This window comes from Tupaia chinensis, unplaced genomic scaffold (genome assembly GCF_000334495.1).
Source record: "Tupaia chinensis unplaced genomic scaffold, TupChi_1.0 Scaffold000146_1, whole genome shotgun sequence".
NCBI classification, from domain to species: domain Eukaryota; kingdom Metazoa; phylum Chordata; class Mammalia; order Scandentia; family Tupaiidae; genus Tupaia; species Tupaia belangeri.
In genome coordinates, this window is record NW_006159616.1 from 18,099,222 (window position 1) to 18,121,976 (window position 22,755).

The following is a 22,755-nucleotide window of genomic DNA, read 5'->3' on the forward strand; positions in this document are numbered from 1 at the left end:
CAAATGTGCCCCCATGGTGTCTGAGTAGGTGCTTTGAAGGACTCTCCCTGACTCTTTCTTCTTTTCTTTCTCACTCTCTCTCCCTCCCTCCCTCCCTTCTTTTCTTTTTCTCTTTCTTTCTCTCATTTGCTATAGGGAATGTGTGCTCACCAGAGAGAGAGAGAGAGAACAAGTGAAAAATCATCCCCGGGGGAGATGGCCATGCCCAAATCCCTTCTCTTTCATTCTCCTCTTGGAATCTTGGGCACACACACAAACACACTCAGCATATTTGAGCCTCTGGATCTGAGGCTTGAACTACTCAGTTGTCCACGTGGGACCCAGACCCTCTGCACCACCTGCTGGTCCATCTTTCAACTTTAGCATTAAAGAGGAAATCTGTACCTTACTAAGAGTTGACCAGAGCTAGTTGCATGAGATGGAAGAATTCAGTATATACAGAGGAGAGAAGAAAATGAAGGAGCAGCTTAAGCTGAGAAGCCATAGGAAAGGTCAGGCTCAAGTACAGGAGTTGAGGACAGGTATGAGAAAAAAGACACTTTCTGATGGGGGCTGGTTGGATTACCCAGATGCTCTGACTGAACTGGCATCTGATTTACACAGAAGGAAGCTGTGAGGATACAAGAGTTTGAGTCATCAACCAGTTCCTCACTTCTCCCAGTGTCCATGTCCTTTGCTGTGTGGCTTTACTGCTTCCCCAGTGTGCGAGCTCATGTAAACACACACACACACACACACACACAGACACACAGACACACAGTGTAGGTGGGAGAAACTCCTGGCTGATAAGGTTGAACAGAATGACGATGCATTAATTTCAGCTTTGGCCATGGGGTTTAAGACATTTGCCCTTGAACCTCTGCCATTGCCATGGGATGAACGTCTCCCAGACCACCCTGCAAGAGCCACCCAACCTAGATTGGGCAACCCCAGACCCCCAACACCATGAGTGTGTGATCAGTAAATGGTCCCTGTGGCTTGCCACTGGAGTCATTCCATAAACAGAGCATTAACTTTGGTGCTCCAGGGAGCAAGTGCCGCTATGACTGAGCCTTCAGGGTCATCCTTATTAACGTTAGTGATAAGGCTCATGCTCGGCTGGACAAACCTCCCAGTTACTGGAGAAGGAGGTCACATCTGTCTCTTGACTATGGATTCTGGAGTGTAAGAAAACTGGGGCTGGCTGGAACCTTCCTTTAGTGAGATTTCTTAATCCAGGTAGTACTGTGAGCACAGGAGAGGAAACCTATTTCTACAAGTCTCGCTAGAACTCAGTACACGTGTTTCACCTTCTCCTATGGTTGAGCTGATGACAAAATCGCCTCCTCTTTGGGATACCTAAGAGGATCGCTCTAGATGCCAGGGGAGGAGGCCAAGCCCCGTCAGCGGGTCAGCTCTGGGCTTTGGAGCTGCCCCTGGTCTGAGTCCTCACTCTGCCGTTTGTGGGTGGATGACCTTGGGGAAACCATTTGACCTTTCCTATGTCAGTTTCTCCATCTGTAAAATGGGATAATAATGGAGGAAGAACTGGTGTGCTAACAGGTGAGGATGCACAGTGAAGGCCATAGGAGCTGGGATCGGCCTATGCCTGACCCAGACTTACACCAGGCCCAGGCATAGGCACAGGGAAGGCTGTGGCTAAACCTGGCACATTTCTTGGAGAATCACTGACCACAGCTCCTTCCTGGTCATTTCACCATTGGCTTAAAGGCAGAAGAAGTTGCTTTTGCACAGATGCAACCCAAGCAGCTGTCTTACCCCTGAGAAAAATCAGATTTTAGTGTACTCAGACTTGCTGCAACATCTTTCTCTCGCCACGGCTGTTAGAAATTCTCTCATATTCTCTAATTTCTCAGAAAAAGATTAATTTTTTTTAATTGTCAGAGGTGTGTGTGATTGCCAGAGAGAGAGAGAGACAGAGAGACAGAGAGAGAAATAGAAAATACCTCACAGAGGGGTGTGATCCTGTTGCAATCCTTCTTACTCTATTTCTCCACCCCATCAGGATTTGGAGCCCCCATGCACACGTGCCTGGCATACTTTTCAAGCCATTGAGGTTAGGATTTGAACTGTGGCCAGCCATGTGGGATCCAGCTCCCAGTGTACAGTGCTTCATCACGGTGCTAGGGGTCAGCCAAGGTTAATCTTTCATAGCCATGACCACACCCAGATATGGCCACACTAAAGATATCCTGGTAGGACCTATGGTTCTTCAGTTCTCTGGTGCATCCAAATTGAGTCACTCTTGTAGACCCAAGGTTCCAGAAGGCTGGGTCCTAGCCTCCTGAGGTCTTTGGAATGGTAACTTTGTATTATCTACTGCCACATGATAAGGACTAGCAGCTTAAAAAGGACCAACCCGGATACAATACGGAAGAGACTACTTAAGGTGTGGACATCGGGAGATGGGGGTCAAGCGGGGCCGTCCTGGAGGTCAGCTGCTGCAACACCTGATGGATTCTTCAGGTAGATGCTCAGAGACCAAAGGAACAGAGAAAGAAGAGGTTAGTGCTGTCTGGGGGTGACACTGGCCATCTTCTGGAAGGCCGCAGGGCTCACGGATTAGAACTTGAGCTCCTGTTACTGAACTGATGTTACTGTGCGTGTTGCTTCCCCAGCCCTGGAAACCCTTCCTGCCAGAGCCCTGAAGTATCTGCTCTGCCTTTTGTGCAGCACAAAACCACTGCTTGCTCTGTGGGCAGAAGCCTGGGGAAGCCACGGGGGTGACTGTGTGCCTCGCGGAGAGACAGGAAGAGGTGTAACTGCTCAAAGCCACATCAGGCGGAAGGCGCTTGCATAACTCACCCTTCCTCTCTCACTGAGGAGCCAGGAGCCCCAAGGCAGAACCCACTCTCCTCCCAACAGCAAGATCTGCTGATGTGCAGGCTGTGGTCCACTCTGAGTGGGCCTGGGGCGTCGCTTCTCCCTGTAGGTCATCCTGGAGAAACAGCAGGAAGGTCTAGTTGCTATAAGGATGCCCCAGAAGGCCTGAGCTAGGATCGAGAGGTCCATGTAACTCCATTTCCTAAGAATACCATCTGACCTCAGCTACAGCTTGCGGCAGTGGAGAAAAGAACGGTGAAAATGTTCTTAGAGGCTGGAGGTCATGGCCAGGACCCCGTGTTTTTGTTGGAGAGAAAACAAACTTTGTCAGGCCTGAGTGACCTGCCAGCCTGACACGGTGTGGATACCACATGGTTCAGGCAACAGCAGATGCATTAGACCCAGCCCCAGAGCCCAAGGTCAGGACTACCTACCAGATGGACTGCCTAACTCATTACAAATTTTAAAATATCACAGATTAAAAATTGCAATATTTTTCAAAACAACTTTCAAATGCCCATTCCCAGATTACAAACACCATACCAACTCAGGACTGAGCCCGAGGAGGTCTACACTGTCACAGTTTACGTTCACATCTACTTAACGGTGCAATTAAAAAAAAAAAAAAAAGACTATAGCCCCAAATACCAGCTTTTCTAAAGCATTACTTAAATGCCTTTCCCCTTACACTATAGACCCCCACCCAGGTGCCTGTCCTTGATTGTGCATCTGCAGGCTGGACCCTCCCAACTGAACCAAAAAGCCTCACAGCCACTCCCGGCCCAGCCAGGGAGCACGCCCGTGGTCTATGTGTTTGCCAGGTCAGTGGCCCAAGGCCTCAGTTTTGGGAATAGCCGTCCTCCCTCCCAAGAAGGAATGGAGGCTAGGACCACTGCAGGGGTGTGGGGGGAAGCTTAACACTTGTCTCCTGGGAAAATGATTTAACCGTGGTCCTTCCTGCTTCTGTGATGAGCCTCTGGGATGAAAAGCCATCCCCGCCCCGAGCCTGGACTGCTTCCCCCAGCCCCTTGCCATTCCTGTATCCTTCTCAGAACCCAGAGCACCCTCTCAGATGTTGTCAGAGGGTATGGGTCCCACTGAGTCAAGGTGCAGTGGCTGGGCATAAGGCCTGTCTCCCAGCCGTGGCTCCCCCCAGCTCTGTCCCGCATCTCTGCAACAAGGAGCGGCAAGGCATAGTGCCACGCAGGGCTGCTCACCTGGCGCATGGCAGAGAGGACCCCAACGCTGTGCAGACTGCGTGAGCTGCAGCAATTCAAGGTGAGCCACAGAATTCTCCCTTGGGACCCCGTGTGGCCCCTGTTTCCTCTCTGAAGGCAGCAGCGGCCACCTTCACCTGCTCCAGAATCTCCATACCCATTCATTCGACACGCATGCAGTCACGTGTGCCCTCCTGCGTCGGTGAGCTGAGCCGCCGTCCCCACTCAGGAAGCTCACAGCCTCCTCCTCACCATGACCACACCCTGCACCCAATATCCTGCTGGGGGGAAGTAGAGGAGAGAGCAAGGCAGGGGAGGGAGGAAGCTCCCTCCCCACCCCCGCCCTCCCTTTCCCATGGTGACTTCAGGGAGCTGAGCTATGGCATGTTGGGCTGCAGACCGCCCTTCCAGGGCAGAACAACCTCAGGGGGAAGGTTTCAGTGGGTTATTTACCACACCCCAACTCTGCTCCCGGCCCTGATGAGAGGGGGTAGAGAGGAGGGGCGGGGACCCAACACATGCTTTCAAGGCACCCTTGCTCCTTCCACTTGAAGACAGAAAATCCCAGGCCAGGGATTGCAGGGAGAGAGTAGATGGGCAGATTCTCTCCAGGAGCTGCCAGGGGACAGGAATGGCCCTGCAAGGCTCTTGATCTCTAGGTGCCTCTCCTCATCGCCTCAGGGATGAAAGCACAAGCCAGTGGAGAGCTGTATCACAGGCAGACACCGCAGCTGGGGGCCCACTGTGCCGCTGAGACAGGAAGCCACGGGGCTTGGCCTGGGTGGGGCTGGGGCAGCTTCCACCAGGCTGTGGCCAGTCCTGTGGGAGGGGTCAGCTGACACAGTGAGCCCTGGATGTAGGGGAGCACCCAAGCCCTGCAGGGGAAACCGAGGCTCTACCAGATACAAAATCTGACCTGAGACACTCAGTCTCCCAAAACCCCCGAGTTGATACCTGCTGCTGAATTGGAATGACCGGAAATAAGACCACGGTCTGTGTGTCTGTGGGCGAATGTGGGGTCACGTGTGTTGCCCAGCAAACCATCCAGGGTTACAGAACCCAACAGGAAGTCAGTGTGGCACCTGCCAGGGCCCTACAGTGCTGTCACAGCAGAGAGCCTGGCAAACCAGGGCCCCATGGGGCACTGGGGTGTGACTTCTGGTTTCAGGTGGGTGGGCTCAAATAACCCCAAGCTTCCAGGCAGTACAGCAGCTGGCCGCAAGGGGCAGACGGCAGGTCGGAGGGGACAAGGAGCACAGTGGGCTGAGAGGAGAAGCACCCAGGAATAACCAACCAATCCTCTTGCCCATGGCGGCCCCTCCAGAGCAGGGGCAGACCTTCTCTGTCAGCCTGGGACCCCTTTCCTTAGGGCAGGGAGGGACAGATATGCAGCCACACTAGCTGTGATGTTGAAAGGCTCCTCCTTGGTGGAGCCAGCTCTGTAATGCATACCTTTTCCTGGGTTACTGCATCTCATCCTCCCCACAGCCTCAGGAGGGGTACTACTGCCCCTTTCTTCATGCCACCAGATGATGACTTCGAGGGTGTGAGGGGTTCAGGGGCATGGCTGGGTCTTGAACCTAGGGCTGGATGGCTCTGAAGCTCTGTTCTGAGCTGTGCACTGCAGAGCCTGCAGGGTTATGCCTCCCGTCCTATGTAGTGCCAGGATGACCCTTGGACAGACAGCTCAAAGGAGGAACCCACCCCCATGGGGAGATGTTCTCCTTCTATAGCCTCCCCTGCTCTGCGCTTCCTTTTTGGGGAGGCTATTCCTCGCTCCCATACCTGGCACAGCTCAACCAGGCTTTCTGGAGACTCACCTGGGGGAGAGAACCCAAGCTCGCACTGGTACAAGGCAAAGGAAGAAGGTGGATGAAACATTCTACCTCCCATAGTGCTGGCCACTTGCACTATACTTAGCCCCCAGCCCCAGTCACAGCCCACCTTTACATATAATTCTGGTGGGGGGGTCGTTGGGTTTGCCCTTTCCCAGGGTGGGCACCAGGCTCTGCGGCCTCTTCGGGGGGGGGGTCATTCAGCCTGACTTTTGTGGCCTGCGGCCCCTTCTGGGGGGGGGGGTCATTCAGCCTGACTTTTGTGCATTGGGTCAGGGTGCTACTGTGGGTCCCAGCAGGGTGACAGAGTTGGCAGGAGAAGAAAGAGGGAAAAGAAGGAAAAAGAAAACTGTTTAGGTGGTTGGTAAAGATAGCAGAGGTGTGGAGAGATGAACAAGAGGGAGAAGAGAGAAGGAGGAAGGAGACCAAATGGGAAAATGGAAGAGAGAAAGACCCAGCAGGACGGGAGAGGGAAGGGCCCTCCACATTGAACCCACTGTGGGCCACGTCCCTCAGCTTTTGCAGAAAAGTGCACTTTGCAGATGAGAACACCAAGGCCCACACGTATTAATAACATCCAAGATCACTTGGGGAATCAGTGGCAAAGCTGACTCCAAATCAAGGCTCTTTCCTCCACATGTACTTTGATCCCTGCCCCAGTCCCTTCCCTGCAGCCTTCCTCAGGCCTCTGACTCTGGACAGGTAGCTTCTACCACCCACCTGAGACAGAGTACTAGCTATCCTCCGTCCTGCAGCATGGTATGCTGTAACCCTGGGGGTCTGTGGACACAGACCTTATTCACTGCTGCCACAGACCTTGTTTACTGCTGCCGAATCTCATGAGTGGCAGGTAAAAGTCAGACACTGCAAACAAACATCTGTAACCTCACCAGCTACTCGGCAGTTTCAGACACACTGAGCCAGCCCGCACACCTTCACTCTCGGTCCTTAAAAGCACATTGTATTTCTTCAAATATCTGTCAACGCTTTTATAAAGGTACTTTGGATGGGGCCAGCAGGTGGTGTGGTGGTTAAGGCGCTGGATCCCACATGGCCAACCGTGCTTCGAATCCCAAACGTGGTGGCTTGCTTCCTCACTTTCTCTCTCTCTCTGGCGAGTGCATGTGCCCTATAGCTAAATAAATAAATAAAGAAATAAAGAAAGAAAGAAAAGAAAATAAATAACTCGTTAAGAAAAAATAAAGTTACTTTGCACTAGAAAGGTAGGCAACCCAAATGCTGGGTGGCAAAGTTAGAAATACTTCATTTGTTTACTTATATTTTATTTTTTCAAGATTTATTTATTTTGTTCATGAGATAGGCCATGTGTGCCTGCACATGTGAGAGAAGAACAAAGAGAAAGAGACAGGCACCCTTGACAGGGTCTCGTTATGCTGCGATCCCTTGCCTCTGGCCCTCTAGCTTACCAAAATCTTGGGCGCATGCACAGCAGGCATTTTTTTTTTTAATACTTGAGACAACAGGGTATAAACATGCATGTTTTCAGTCCAAACGTGCGGTCAGGTGGCTTCCAACACTGCAGTTGAGGATGCTGACTGGGCCACCAAGGCTGGGCAAGAAATACCTCATTTAAAAGTCACTATTGGGCCAGTCAGTGACTGGTTAAGGTAGCTGGATCTCACATGGCTGACTACCTGGCTTGAATCTTAGACCTGCTGTCTTGAAATACACACCAGACACATGTACCTGTGTGCCCCAGATCCCAAGAGGAGAATGGGACTGCAGTGTGGCCATCCCCTTTTGGGGGGGGTGCTTTCTCACTTTCTCTCTCTCTCTCTCTCTCTCTCTCTCTGTCACTGTGTGTGTCTCCAGTGAGTGTACATGCCCTACAGCAAATTTAAAAATAAATAAATAGGGGGACCAGCAGTTAGTGTAATGGCTATGTCACTGGACTCGCATGTAGTTGACCACAGTTTGAGTCCCAGACCCAGTGACTTAAACTCACGCTGGGTGTATGTGCGTGTGTGCTCGGGATCCCAAGAGGAAAATGGAGGAGAAGGGATTGCAGCATGGCCATTCCCCCTGGGGGGTGATTTCTCGCTTTCTGTCTCTCTCTCTCCGTCTTTCTCGTGAGCGCACATGCCCTATAGCAAAAACGTCTCAAAAACAAACAAGCAAACAAACAAAAAACAGTACCAATAGAATGAGGTGGCAACCTACAGAATGGGAATGGGAGAAAATATTTCCAAATCATATATCTGATAAGAGATTAATATCCAGAAAATATAGAGAATTTCTCAACCTCAAGAACAGAAAACAAAACAACTCAATTTAGAAAGTAGGCAAAGGGCTTGAATAGACACCTCTCCTAAGAAGACATACAGATGACCAACAAGCACATGAAAAGATGTTCAACATCACTAATCATTAGGGATGTGCCAGTCAAAACTACAGTGAAGGGAGAAAAAAATGGCCACGAAGGGAGGAGGGTGTTGGGGATGGCGCAGAGAAGATTCATGGAGGGCTGAAATTAACAATAGGGAGGAGGTGAGAGGTTTTCACTGCAGCAAACCACCTGTCAGAATCTTTGGTGGGTCACCTCAGTGTGGGTGTGGCCCAGGCCTACATGAACCAGAGAAAGTTATACCATGAGGTGAGGACTCTACAGGTCCGTGCCACCCAATTTGCTAAGCAGACAGGCTGTGGAAAGGAATGGTGGAGTACTTCAACCAGGCCCTCAAGGAAATCAGGGATGTGGAGAACTGGGCTTGAAGCATCAAGCTGGATATACTCACCATTGCCACTCCACTGGACTATGTTCATGCAGGACAGCTATGATCTGCCCCCTTCTGACCCTCCTCTCTCCTTCTCTGTCTCACCCCCACGTCACCCACAGGGCAGGAGGGAGGCTGACAGGCCATGAATAGAACATAACTCTCTGTTACTAAAACAAACAAACAAATAGTACGAGATACAATTCAAACTCATTAGGATGGCAACTATCAGGAAAATAGAAAATAACAAGCGTGGGCAAGATATGGAGACATAGGAATCCTTGTGCACTGTTGGGAATGTAAAACTGTGTAGCTGCTATGAAAAACAGTATGGTGGTGCCTAGAAAATTTAAAAAGAAATGATCTTATGTTCCAGTAATTCCACCTCTGGGTATATATCCAAAAGATCTGAAAACAAGGTCTGGGGAAGATATTTGTACACCTTCATTCATAGCTTGTATTGTCCAGAATAGCTCAAATATGGAAGCAGCTCAAGTGTCCATTGATGACTGAATGGATAAAGAAAATGTGGCATGCCCATATGATGGACTATCATTTACCCACAAAGAGGAAGGAAATTCTGACGCACGTTATATAACCTGGATGAACCTTGAGGACATTATGCTAAGTAAAATAAGTCAGTCACTAAAAGACAAATGTTGTGTTGTGTACTACAGCTTATATAAGGTCTCTGGAACAGTCAAATTCAGAGACAGAAATTAGCAATGGTGGCTTGTGGGGAGGGGGATGGGGAGTTAGTGCTTAATGGGAACAGAGTTTTGATTTTACGAGATGAAACAAGGTATGGAAACTGGCTACACAACAATATAAACATACTTAATATCACTGAACTATATATTTAAAAAACAACTAAAACAGTAAATTTTATGACGCGTATTTTACAATAAAACAAGTAGCATAAAGAAAGAAAAAGAAACTTACACTTAGTAAATAGCTCCCTTTCCGCATTTAAGTGTTTGAGCCATACATTTAAGCAGGAATAAGAGATGTGGCAGGAGTAGTTCCTACCTGGTCTAACTGTCAACCACGACCTCGCTCTCATTTCTCAAATTATTGTCTAGCTGGGGCAGCCTGTGGCGTGGTCCTGGTGGGTGGGGCTTCTAGGACAGTTCTTCCCTTATGGAAAGGGACAGAATCTTCTGGTAGGTTCTTATCATGGAGGAGGCTGCCTATCAAGTTCTGGTTCCATTTTTAGCAGAAGGAATAATACTGGGGGCATTTCAGGCTGGATTGGGGGGGAAGTAATGGCACAAAAGGCTGAGCAAGTCATCCTATACTGTCCCCTCGAGTAAACCATAGGACAAGGTCATGGGCAGACCTGGCTTAGGACCTCGTCATATCTCCTCCTGCTAAGTGGTTCTTCTGCAACCTAAGGAGAAAATACTAAATAAATATACTTTTATGTAACTCACAGTATTTGGGGGCCAGGACTCTGAGGGCAGTATGTCCCCAGATGCTACCAAAAGAACTAGACACATACATTACAGAATCTCTGAGTGCGAGGAGTTGGGAGCCCAGATCCAGGAGTCCAGAGGATATGCAATTCTCTCTGCAAGATTCCCACATTTAGTGAGTCTCAACATCTGCACCCAGGGGGAACTCTAAGCAGATTATTCCGCTGGGGACAACTGAAATGATGAAAGAGGTCCTTTGCATGTCGATTTGAAATCAGCTTCCTTGTAACTTCTACCCACTGGGCCCACCTCTGCTCTCTGGAGACAAATAACAAATCAGGCCCTTCTGTTGCATGACACTGCTTCAAGCATCTGAGGACACATCTGGCATTGCTCAGCCCACCCCACAACTGGACGCTGTGCTCTTGAGCAAACAACATCCTTTCTTTTGATCCATGCAAGGTTTTTGATGGAAGCTTATGAAAAGAACTTCAGTTAACGCTGTGCAACATGCTTCATACGAGCTGACACACCAAAACCCTTCAAAACTTTATGGGTAGGAGTTCGGGGTTTTGCCCACTATACCAGTGAGGGTGCTGAGACTGAAGTCACCCGGTTGGTAAGTGGAGAGCAGGAATCTGATGCTCAAGTGCCTGACTCCGAAGCCTGAGGACTTAATTGGCACCCAGGGACTCCTCTTCTAACGGTGCTACAGTTTTCTGACATCCTGTATAAAATGATAGCGGCATCAGACCCCAGAGCAGTATCACACTCCCTCTGACCAGCAGTGAGTGAAGCGAAGTGGCCTTCCTCCTTCCTCTAAGACAGGAGTCAACAAACTGCAGCGGCCTGAGGGCCAAACCCAGTCCATCACTTAGCTGTGTGGCCCATGAACTAAGAATGTTTTTTACATTTTTTAAATGACTGGAAGAAAACCAAAAGAAGGAGAATATTCCATGACACACAAAAATCATATAAAATTCTAATCCCAGAGTCCTTAAATAAAGTTTTATTGGTAGGGACCAGCAGGTGGTATGGTGATTAGGGTGCTGGACTCCCATATGGTTGCCTGAAGTTTGAATCCCAGACCTGGCAACTTGCTTTCTCACTTTCCCTCTCTCTCTGGTCAAGTTAAAAAAGAAAATAAATGAATAAAGTAATTCTTTTTTGGAGAGGTTTTTGCTATAGGGCGTGTGCACTCGCCAGAAAGAGAGACAGAAAGCAAGAAATCACCTCCCAGGCGAGATGGCCATGCCACAATCCCTTCTCCTCCATTCTCCTCTCGGGATCTTGGGCACGCACACACACCTGCCCAGCATGAGTTTAAGCCACTGGGTCCGGGACTTGAACTGCGGTCAACTACATGGGAGTCCAGCGACATAGCCATTATGACAACTGCTGGTCCTGAATAAAGTAATTCTTAAAAAAAAAGTTTCATTGGTATATAGCCATCTCATTTGTTGTCTTAGTTAGCTTGGGCTGCCATAAAAAACTACATGAGATTGGTTGGCTTAACCAACAGAAATTTACTTCTCATGGTTCTGGGGGCTGGGAAAACCAAGATCAAAATGCTGGCAGATTCAGTTCCTGGTGAGGCTCTCTTCTTGGTTTAGATGGCCTCCTTCTCACTGGGTCCTCACCTGGCAGAAAGAGCTCTGGTCTCTCCCTTTCCTTATAAACATACTAATCCCATCATGGGGATGCCACCTTCATGACCTTATCTCAGCCTGATTACTTCCCAAAGGCCTCACTTTTTTTTTTTTTTTTTTTTTTTTTTTTGAGAGGTTTTCGCTATAGGGCACGTGTGCTCGCCAGACAGAGAGAGACAGAGACAGAAAGCGAGAAATCACCTCCCAGAGGGGATGGTCACGCCACAATCCCTTCTCCTCCATTCTCCTCTCGGGATCTTGGGCATGCACGCACATGCGCCCGGCGAGAGTTTTAAGCCACCGGGTCCGGGACGCGAACCGCAGTCGACTATGGGGGAGTCCAGCGACATAGCCATTACGCTAACTGCTGGTTCCCAAGGCCTCACTTCTTAAAGCCAACACATTGGGGGCTATGGCTTCAACTAGGAACTTTGGGGGACACAGACATTGAGTACATAATATTGATATACACATCATTTATAACCGTTTTTATGCTGCAACCTCAGAGCTAAGTAGTGGCAACAGAGATGATATTGTCTACAAACCTTTACTATCTGCAAAATTTTTACTGTCTGGTCTTCTGTAGAAAATAATGGGTGGATCCCTGCTCTGTGACAACCAGTTCTCCATTAACATAGCCTTGTAGAAAGTATACCTCATTTCCACACCCTGAAACTTCCCTACTGCTTTGCACACACCTTCTGGAATCACAACTTCACTCCTAACACCTCCATTCCCTACTCCATTTGCTTGTACTCATTTTCTGGGCCCTAGTCTTTTTTTTTTTTTTTCTTCTTTTAAATGTATTTACTTTACATTCATTCACTGTACATCATCACAACATGCAAAATGCTATTTCCCATTCAGAATACACTATCTGGCTTAATCGAGGATATCACCATACACGTTATCATCAACAAATAATTTTCCATTTCTTTTTTCTTATAGATTTTCCCCATCTTGATTCTCATTTCTCACCCTCTGCCATTTCCCACCCTCCTCCCACACTGTCTCTGGTATCTACAGTTGCTTTCCACACCTTTTATTTCTCCCACATTTTATTGGTTCACAAAATATCTTTTTATTTGGAGAGGTTTTTGCTATAGGGTGTGTGCGCTTGCCAGAGAGACAGAGAGAGACAGAGAGATAGAAAGCGAGAAATCACCCCCCAGGGGGGATGGCCACGCTGCAATCCCTTCTCCTCCATTCTCCTCCTGGGATCTTGGGCATGCATGCACATGCGCCCAGCGTGAGTTTTAAGCCACTGGGTCTGGGACTCAAACTGCGGTCGACTACATAGGAGTCCAGCGACATAGCCATTATGCTAACTGCTGGTCCCCACAAAATATCTTAATTAATCTAAATACTTTCAATAGCAAGTTCAGCTGATAAGTACATATCTTTGAACATGTCTGTCCTTAGGCATTAAACTCAGTGAGTAGAATGAACGTACTATAAAGTAGCATATAGCTGAAGCTATATAGCTTACTGCGGTCATTCGATAGGTATTTTTAAAAATATATATATTTTTAATTTCAAGAAAAGCAGTTTTAACTTTAATAAATCAAAATAAAAAATGTTAAGAGAAATTTGCTTAAGACTTAAAGCCAGGAAAAAGGTTAGGATTCTGTTCGAATGGTAGGTAGATGAACCTATCGATAGCTCAAGAGAAGACAAAAATCCTTAAATCTGGAAAACAAAGCATAGAAGAAAATCAGTAATGTGTTAGTCAAAAGTCATAAAATTCTATTTCACCAGTTCAGTCTCATGTAATTAATCTCTCTTCTGTTGTGGTCTGATCTTTCTGTATAAATTCTTAAAGTTAACATTCAGCTCTGGACGTGTCCCTACCATTAAGCTGGCTCTTTTCTTAGTTGTTTTTGGACTCTTATTCTCTTTTCTTAGTTGTTTTTGGACTCTTATTTCTGTCTTTAGTTTTCCTGGATCCTATTCTTTGGCTCTGTCCTTTTGGGGTTTAAATAAAGTGAGACAACCTGTAGAGGAGCTTAGCACCACCCCCATGCCTGTTCTTGGTCATCGTTACATTGTTCATCTCTCATATTCAGGAGAATCTTAAATGGTTTGTTGGCTTTCTAGACAACCCTGGGATTCTATTGCGAGTTTTCATTTTATGAGATATAACTTCCTCTCCTAGGGATTTGATTCACTAATCCACTTTAATAACTGATACCTAGAAGGCAGACCCATTGCTGAGGCAGTGTGATTTGTAACATTTTGCCCATTTTTGTTTTAAATCTCACTCTAAGGGGGTGGGAAGGCAAATGCAGAAGGTGCACCTGATGTTGTGTGGTTTCTGCCTGGAGGGGTCAGGGACAGAGTCTGGCCTGATTTACTATTGTTGGTTGCTCATCAGTGTCATCTTCAGCCATGTGTCCTACTGCCCCTACCAAGCCACGTTGTCTGAGCAGTAACCCAACCAAAGCCTTCATACACAAGTGAATCTGCACGGCTTGAAGGCTCCGTACATTTTTTCTGGAGACACATGATGTGATTCAAAAATATCAAGTGTTCAAGGCAGGCCAAGTAAAATGCCTCATCTGATTTGGTATTTGGCTCCATGGTCTATGAAAAGGACCCCTCCCTTGAAGGCCCCATGGCCCCAGAGTGGGTGGATGCGTTGCTATGGCCCAAGACTTGAAATAGCTTCACCATGACTCATGGAAGCCTGGGGAGAGCTGAGGCAATGCCAACACATCTCAGGGACAGGGACCCCCAAGAGCAAGGGCTCTCCAGCTCTGCCCTATAGAGTCTCACCTGCTCTTCCCTCTCAGACGTCTGGGAGGCAAAGCATGGAGGCTAGCCTAGCAGATGGGCCTGGGGGATCCTGGTCTCTGGACCTCTAGTAGTCTGCAGGAGACTACCTTTGGTCTGACAGTTGAAGCTGTCCTCAGGATCCAGATGGGTGATGGTGGTTGGAATGCATGTGGTTCCCTTTATGGTGGGGTTTTAGGCTATTATTGTGTCTCAGATGTCTCTGGATTCTCCTTGAGTAAGAAAGAACCAATTATTGCAGAATCTATATCTGTATCATCTACATATCTTTTAAAGACCACCTCTTGGGACCAGCAGTTAGCGTAATGACTATGTCGCTGGACTCCCATGTAGTCGACCACGGTTCGCGTCCCGGACCCGGTGGCTTAAAACTCATGCTGGGCGCGTGTGCGTGCGTGCCCAAGATCCTGAGAGGAGAATGGAGAAGGGATTGCGGTATGGCCATCCCCCCGGGGGGTGATTTCTCGCTTTCTGTCTCTCTTTGTCTTTCTGGTGAGCGCACGCGTCCTATAGCAAAACCTCTCAAAAAAAAAAAAAAAAAAAGACCACCTCTTGAGGTCAGCAGGTGGCATAGAAGTTAAGGCGCTGGATTCCCACATAGCGCTCTAACCACAGTTTGAGTCTCAGACCTAGAGGCTTGAAAATCACATCAGAAATTTTTTTTTTTAAATAATAGATTTTTGCTATTAGGTGCTTGCGTTTGCTGGAGAAACAGAGAGAGACAGAGACAGAAAGTGAGAAATCAGCCCCTGGGGGGATAGCCATGATGCAATCTCTTCTCTTCCATTCTTCTCGGGATTTTGGGCACACATGCGCACATGCCCAGTGTGAGTTTGAGCCATTGGGTCTGGGACTCGAACTTCAGTCAACTATGTGTGAGTCCAAAGATGCAACCGTTACACCATCCCCACATCAGAGTTTTTAAATATATATGTATTTTTTTTTTTGAGAGTTTTTTTTTTTTTTAGTGCACGTGCTCACCAGAAAGACAGAGACAGAGAGACAGAAAGCGAGAAATCACCCCCCAGGGGGGGATGGCCACGCCACGATCCCTTCTCCTCCATTCTTCTCTTGGAATCTTGGGCACGCACGCACACGCACCTGGCGTGAGTTTAAGTCACTGGGTCTGAGACTAGAACCGCGGTCAACTAGATGGGAGTCCAGTGACATAGCCATTACACCAACTGCTGGTCCCCCCACATCAGTTTTTAAACCCTGCTTGTGTGTGTGCTCAAAATTCTGAGGAGATGGGAGGAGAAGGGATTGCATCATGGCCATCCTTCCTGGGGGTGATTCCTCTCTCTCTGGTTAGCACACATGCCCTATAGCAAAAAACCCCAAAACAAAAAACAAAAACAAAAAAAACAAAACAAACTCTTAAGCCCCAGTGAACATTAGCACACTAAAAGTACCAAACCAAAACACTCTTGCCAATATCAATAGTTGTCTACAGTGTACGGGATGCTTCCCTAGGATGCATAAGCACATGATGAAAAACATCTAGGGCAGAGAATGGCAAATTCTTCCAATGAAGGGCCAGAAAGTAAACCTTTCAAGTTTTGCAGGCCAGTCTCTGTAGCAAGGACTCAACTCTGCTGTGCAAATGCAGTCGGAGACAATATGCAAACAAAAGGGTATGGCCATGTTCTAATAAAACTTTATTTACAAAATCAGGTGGTGGGCCAGAGTTGGCCCCTAGACCATGGTTTATAGAGCCCTGACCTATCATATTAACAAAACAGGTGACATCTGCCCTAATGAAATTATGAGAGATGAGCTAATCTTTCTGATATCCACAGCATGCCCTGCTCTGCTTTTCAGGTAGCAGGAGACCCAGACGTGCCCAAGCCACAGCCCTGTCCATCTAGGGGGCCATTCTGAGTCTGGAAGGGGAACCCTTCAAGGTCACAAAGGAAACTTTCTGGCCAAGTGACCCTCATGCTGCCTGCTGGCTGAGCCCCTGACCCCACTGCTTGGCAGGTGACAGGAGGGAGAGAGAACACGAGAGGACCTCAGGTGCCCTGGGAGTCCTTGCTGTCCTGCTTTCACTTTGCTAGTGATTCTGATTTATCATCGGGCTGCAGGCCTGATTAATCTGTTCTGGAGTAAACACTATAAAGACATCTTCCCAGCCGCTCTCTGCGATGCTGCTTGCCGGCAGAGAGGCAGAGAGCTGAGGACAGCTGGCCGTGCGATGCGGGCTGCTGCCTCTAATGCCGCACTATTTTTGGTGACTCTTTTTGCCTCATTTATTTTTGATTTGAGTTGCTCATACAGACTGTGTGTTCTCTTTCTCTCTCCTGCACTGAAATTAAATAACTCTAGTATTTTTAAATCCTGCTTGTGTTGCCTCCAGATTAGTGCAGATGAGCCTAGTACCTGGAGAGCACCATCCTAGGTGGGCCACCTGGCTCCTGGCCTCAGCCTTGTGTGAAACCAGCCCTTTGTAGGACAGGGATGTGGGCCTCCCATGTCTGGAATATGGTGACTGGTCCAGGCCTGGGAGAAAGCCTGGGCATTCAAGGCCAAGGTCCCACGCTGAAGCTGGACTTTGAATGACTGGAGGGGGGAGTGTCCAGGGACATCCAGGAAGTACCCTCCAAGTGCCATGGGTAGAAGAGGTGAAGTAGCGGCCCTGTGTGGCGTGACTGTGCAGAGCTCCATGCCAGAGCTGCTGGCAACTGAGTGCAAACCGAATGCATTCATCGCTTAATTCTTGCCCCCAAATCCTATGAGGTTGGCACTGTAATTACACGCCAGGTGAAGGCTGAGGAAACTGAGGCTTGGCAAGTGAAGACAGCCTGGTGAGGGGCAGTTCTGGGCATCCATCCTCCAAACCACAGTCCTGTGTGGGGAAGTCCAGGCACCAATCGAAGAGCAGCCAAAAGCCTGCTAAGGGCTGAGCTGAGCTATGCTCTCAGGATCGTGGAGAGCAGACGGGGGTGGGAAGGTGGAGCCAAGAGCAGAGCGTCATGTTAGGAGACCCTGGCATGACTCAGGTAGGAGGGGGTGTCCTGGGCTAGGATGCAGGAAGGAGGTGGAGGTGGCCAGCAGTTGGTATTTCCTGAGACTCTAGGGCCAGCTGGTGGGTGGATGTGGGGTGCGAAAGGCAGACAGGAGTGCAGGAAGGCTCCCAGGTTTCTGGAGCTGACCTGTCAGTTTTCAAGATGGGGGAGTGATGGGTGGGTGCAGCAGGCTGGGGGAGTCCCAGAGCCTGAGGGGCTCTTGGACATCCAGATGAGAGGCTGGTGGTGTCCTCTCACTGAACCCCTCCTTGGCCTCTGACCTTCTCTGAGTCTGGAAAGGGAACCCCTCAAACGACTCTGTTCTCCTCTCTTGTGCCACAGGGACTTTAGAGTAGTCACTCTGCCTGGGATGCGCTTCCATGGGATTCCTGCTCATGGTCGCCTTTTCAGAGGTGGTCCATTGCATTGAGTGTTTTCTGCTGCATGTAACGCAACCCATAATGGCCGCTCACCTGCATCTGCTATCATCTGCATCTTCTAAACTATTAATAAGTGTCCCCTAACTGGATGGTGAGGCCCTGAGGACAATGGTTGGGTCTGTCTTATTTCCCACTGAAGCCCTCAAACCTGGCCTGATACCTCATCAGTGCCAGCATGCCTAGGCTGAGAGCTTGAATGTGGCCAGCTGGCTCTGGAAGAGTAGCTTTTGCTTATAGATAACAGACTGCAGCAGGAAGTCAAGCAAAGCAGTGGGAAGTGGAGCAATGGGAGGTCATGTTCCAGCTGCTCCTCCCAGGGAGACGAAGTGTCCTGTAGCCTCAGCAGCCTCCTCCAAGGGGTTTCGCAGAGGGAGAGTGCAGCTCACACAGGCCCGGGCTGGGCTTTCAGACTACGGCTTAACTCTGCACCTCTGCCAAGTCTGGAGTCCGCTATCAAGACCTTGCCCACTTGTGAAGCATGCCCGGAGAGCCAGGCATGTGTGCATAATGTATGAACATACTAAACACACATGCACACACACACCCAGCACAAACACCTCCACCTCCAACTCCACACCTATCACTTCTACCACTCTGGGCCTGCTCTTCTTTCTCCAAGCACTCCTGATTTCAGTGTTCTATTCTTGGACTCTCCCCCTCTGAATGATCCTCTGGGGCAATTCTGCCCCTTGTTTTAGCCTCAGTTCTCCTCTCCATATCCAAAGGCCCCATAGCTGTGCCTCCTGCCCACCCCTCTGCTCTGATCTCTAGTGTTGGTTTGGTGCACATGGAAATCCCTGGAACCCTCCCTCTCCTGTCCACTTCCTCCACTCACCTTGGGAACTCCTGCCTGGACCACGGTTGTCTCATCTGTCACCAGAGCCCTGACAGCAGGTCTCTGATGTCATGTCTTCCTGTAAAGCCCTTAGGGGATGTCCAGGGCCTTTAACAGCAATTCCAAGTGCCTCAGGTTGGCAGCCAGGGTCATTCACAGCTGGGCCCATCTACCCTTCCAGTTCTCTGCCCCTTCCACACACCTGCCAGCCTCAGGTACACCTGTCTGCCTCTCCTCCTGCACCCCTGGCTTGGGTACACCTGGCGGCCTCTCCTTCCTCTTGGTCCAGTGCCTTAGCAGCCCGTACCCTGCTCCTGCTGCTCCCTTGGAGGAATGCAGTGTTTCCCATCTGCCAGGGACTTCTCCAGGCTTGAGTGTCCAATGCAGACACTGTGTCCCAGGTCTGGATGCATCACCCCACACTATTTGCAGCGGTTACCCTGAGGGTGGGCAACAGCAGGCGGGAGTCACATTTTCTATTTCTGGCACCTCAACATTTGCATATTCCTCTTCTTCTTTTTTTAAATCTTTGCTACAGGGAGTGTGTGCTCACTAGAAAGACAGGGAGAGAGAGAGACAGAGAGCAGGAAACTAAGAAAGTACCCTCTCCCTCATGGGGGATGGCAATGCAGCAATCTCTTCTTCATTCTCTCGGGATTTGGGGCATGCACGCACACATGCCTGGAGTAATTTTCAAGCTGCTGGATCCAGGATTCGAACTGTGTAGTTGGCCATCTGGGATCCAGTCATCTTAACCATCATGCTGTCATCTTCTAAACAACTTGCCTTATGTCACATAACTCTAAGAAGCAAAGAGCTGGGTAGCTCTTCTGACTGTAAAACAAACACTCTCAATGAACCATTTTCCCCAGACTTCCATGGTGATTTCTGGAGAGGAAGGCTCCCTACGGCTTCCTGGTTTACATCTTCAACACTTGCATGCCAGCCCCCCAGGCATCCTCACTCTCAGTGAAGCCTCTTCCCACTCGGCAAACTAGAGGGTACACAGGGCTGCTCTCTGCCCTGCCCTGCCCTGCCCTGGGTTTTCCCATCTCTTATTCACCTGAGGAAGATGAGGAGGGGCTTCTCAGCTTGCCCTTGACAACATGGATGACCCTTGTCCAGGCATCCTGCCTGAGAACTCAGGAAGTGGGGACAGCAGGGCTGGGAGGGCAGGCCTCTAGCTCATCCTGGGGCCCCTAAGGCAGGGATTTTCAAAGCCTGGACTGTGTGCTTCTGGTCACACTTGAGATTGGTCTTGAACTTCATATCTATTTATTTAACTTTCCAGTTACCTTTTAGTGATGACCAGTAATGCTGGTTTTCTCTTTATTGTAGGAGTAGCAAGTTTCATTAAAACAAAAAAAGCTTATTTAAGAAATAATTTTAACTGACTAAAAGGAAAATATAAAATAACAAATTTGATTGGTGCTATATATCAATCAAATCAAAAGAGGGGAAACATTTTCCAAAGACAGAGAGACAGAGACACACTCGGAGACAGAGAGACAGAGAGAGCAAACTGGGGGCTAGACAACATGCCCTGATGACCCACAGGACCCATATCCTCATCCCCAGAAACCACAGATGGCAGCACACAGATTCTGCAGCAGAACTTCAGGGCAAAAAGTGAGTCCCAGATATCATGCGATTCATTTTTTCTTTAAAACTCATTTTATGTGCCCTTTTGTGAAAGTGTGGCAGAGTTCCTCCCATTACAGGAAATTCTGGAGACCAGAACCAGGTAGGACTGGGCCAGCCCTGGTGAGAAATTGTGAAGGGACCTAGGCAGGGGATGCACATCTGAAGGTGCATGTGTGCACACACATACACATGCCTGCACATGAGTACTCACACATGCACACATGTGACCGTACATCTCCTCCTCACCAGGCATACTCTACCCATGCTTCCTGCTGCCTGCTGGCCGCCCATGGACTCAGAGAGATGCTGGGGAAAGACCTTGATTCTCCACAGGCTGGGCGCTCTCCTCAGGCCAGGTGGTTGGTGTGGAAGGGACTGCAACCTTGACGCCATCCCAGGCCCATCCCTGGGTAGCCTCCTGCCACTTAGAAAAGCAGATGCTTCAAAGGGCAGGTGAAGACCAAAGTCCAGGACCCCACTGAGGACAGGGTGGCCAGAAGGACTCTGAGAGCTGCATAAAGCTATCTGGGTGACCCTCAGATTTACCCTAGAGATGAGAACATGCAACCTGGGCATGTTTCAAATAGACTCAGAGAGCGAGGCTGGTAGCTCCAACGGGGAGTGTGTGAGACTGTCTCCTCCTTCCTAGGGGTTGAGGGGAAGTGAACCCTGCAGCGATTTTGCTTTCCTCTTTGGCCTGGATGTAATTTTGTAATTTTGCTCAATTTCCTGCTGTAACATTTCCTACTGCGGCTACTTCCAGAGGAATGGGGCAGGACTCCACGGACTCCTTCCAGGCCACCGTCAAAGCCAGGACATCTCTCCACTAGGCAGCTCAAGGCCCAAGTCTCCCACAAAAACAAGCCCCCAGCAGCAGCCCTTCCATGTGACTCAGGGAGTATTCAAAGGTTAGACAAGTCAAGAGGTCCTGGGGGCTGGAGAGGACAGAGCTCTCCTATCTGCAGCTTCTTCCCACAATCCTTTGCAAATCTGTGGACACCAGGAACATCTTTTAGCCCATTCTGGTGCCAGGCCCAGTGAGTATGTCCTTCTGAGTTGCTCTTAAAGAAGATGAACACAGAAACAAGGGAGGCCTGTCCTGGGTGCTAGTGGCCACTGTCAGGGCAATGGGGCATGCTTCTGCAGTGGAGGACCTGGTGCAGTAGAACCAGGCTTGGCCCAGAGCCTGCCTTGTGAAATCCAAGCCCTGTCCTTCACACCAAGTAGAACACAATCTGTGGGTCTCAATGGCTCACCTTCAGGATTTCCTCCCCACTGGTGCCAGTGACCCTGGGCAAGGTAGTGCCTCCTGGTCCCCCACACTCACCAGCTCCCTTGGGACTGGAAGGTGACTCTGGCGGTACCTACAGGACACACAGAGCTGAGAAGACCCTGCAGCCACCACCGCCACTGCTACATCTCCAGCTCCTGCCTGGAGCTGCGACTGCAGCCATGTCCCCCTGGCTGTAGCGTCGGAGAGAGACGGAACCTCTGAATCAAGAGGACTAATTGGGGGACCAGGAGTTAGTGTAATGGCTATGTTGCTGGACTCCCACGCAGTCGATGGCGGTTCGAGTCCCAGACCTGGTGGCTTAAACTCACGCCGGGTGTATGTGCGTGTGTGCTCAGGATCCCGAGAGGAGAATGGAGGAGAAGGGATTGCGGCATGGCTATTCCTCTGGGCGGTGATTTCTCACTTTCTGTCTCTGTGTCTTTCTGGCGAGCGCACACGCCCTATAGCAAAAACCTCTCCAAAAAGAAAATAAAAATAAAGAAAAAACAAAGAGAAAAAAAAAAGAGGAGTAATTGGGAGGTATGGACGCAGGGGGCTGGGAAGGGGGCAGAGCACGTAGTCACTCCACCGCCTGCAAGGACAAAGGCAACAGGGGTGTGCACAAGTAACACCTGCAGGGCCTGGTCTATTCCACTCCTTCTGGAGCATCCACGATGAAAGAAAATGCGGAGTCTCCTCTCATAGCTAAATCAGAATTTCAAGTGAGCCAAGGCAGGACAGAAACACAGTTGGGGGGTGGGGAGAAAACAAGAATCGCTGTGGATGATGACTCTGCTTCAAAGCCTGACTCAGCAGGCAGGGAGGGTGCAGATGGAGCTGCTCCAAGCTGCTGCCTTGGCTTCCCGGGCAGAGGGGTGGGTTTTAACTACTCATGTCCCAGCTGGGAGAAGGAAGGAGAGGCCAGTATCATGGTGTTTCTCAGATGGGCAATTTCAGAGAGTCAGTGGCTTTGCATGGGGTGGCCAGGCTGGCATCCTTTTGTGCCATCAAATTACCAAGAAGACCACTTGGCCCAGTCCCCAAGGGTGGTTGGGGTCTCTCCCTCTCTGGGGCCCTGGACAAACCCATAC

The 22,755-nt window shown here is 49.4% G+C and overlaps 1 protein-coding gene across 3 annotated transcripts in view; it reads right to left on the reverse strand.

Annotated features, from left to right (window-relative positions):
* The window catches only part of KCNAB2 (potassium voltage-gated channel subfamily A regulatory beta subunit 2), a 110,876-nt gene that overhangs the window by 72,283 nt on the left and 15,838 nt on the right, over positions 1-22,755 (reverse strand). For 2 of the 3 annotated variants that reach the window (XM_006145409.3, XM_027770655.1), the window contains exon 1: positions 4,041-4,295. The exons of the other annotated variant lie outside the window; for it this stretch is intronic. The gene's annotated coding sequence lies outside the window, so the exon portion shown is untranslated. Of the gene's footprint in view, positions 1-4,040; positions 4,296-22,755 lie in introns of those variants that run through there. 3 annotated transcript variants of the gene reach the window in all.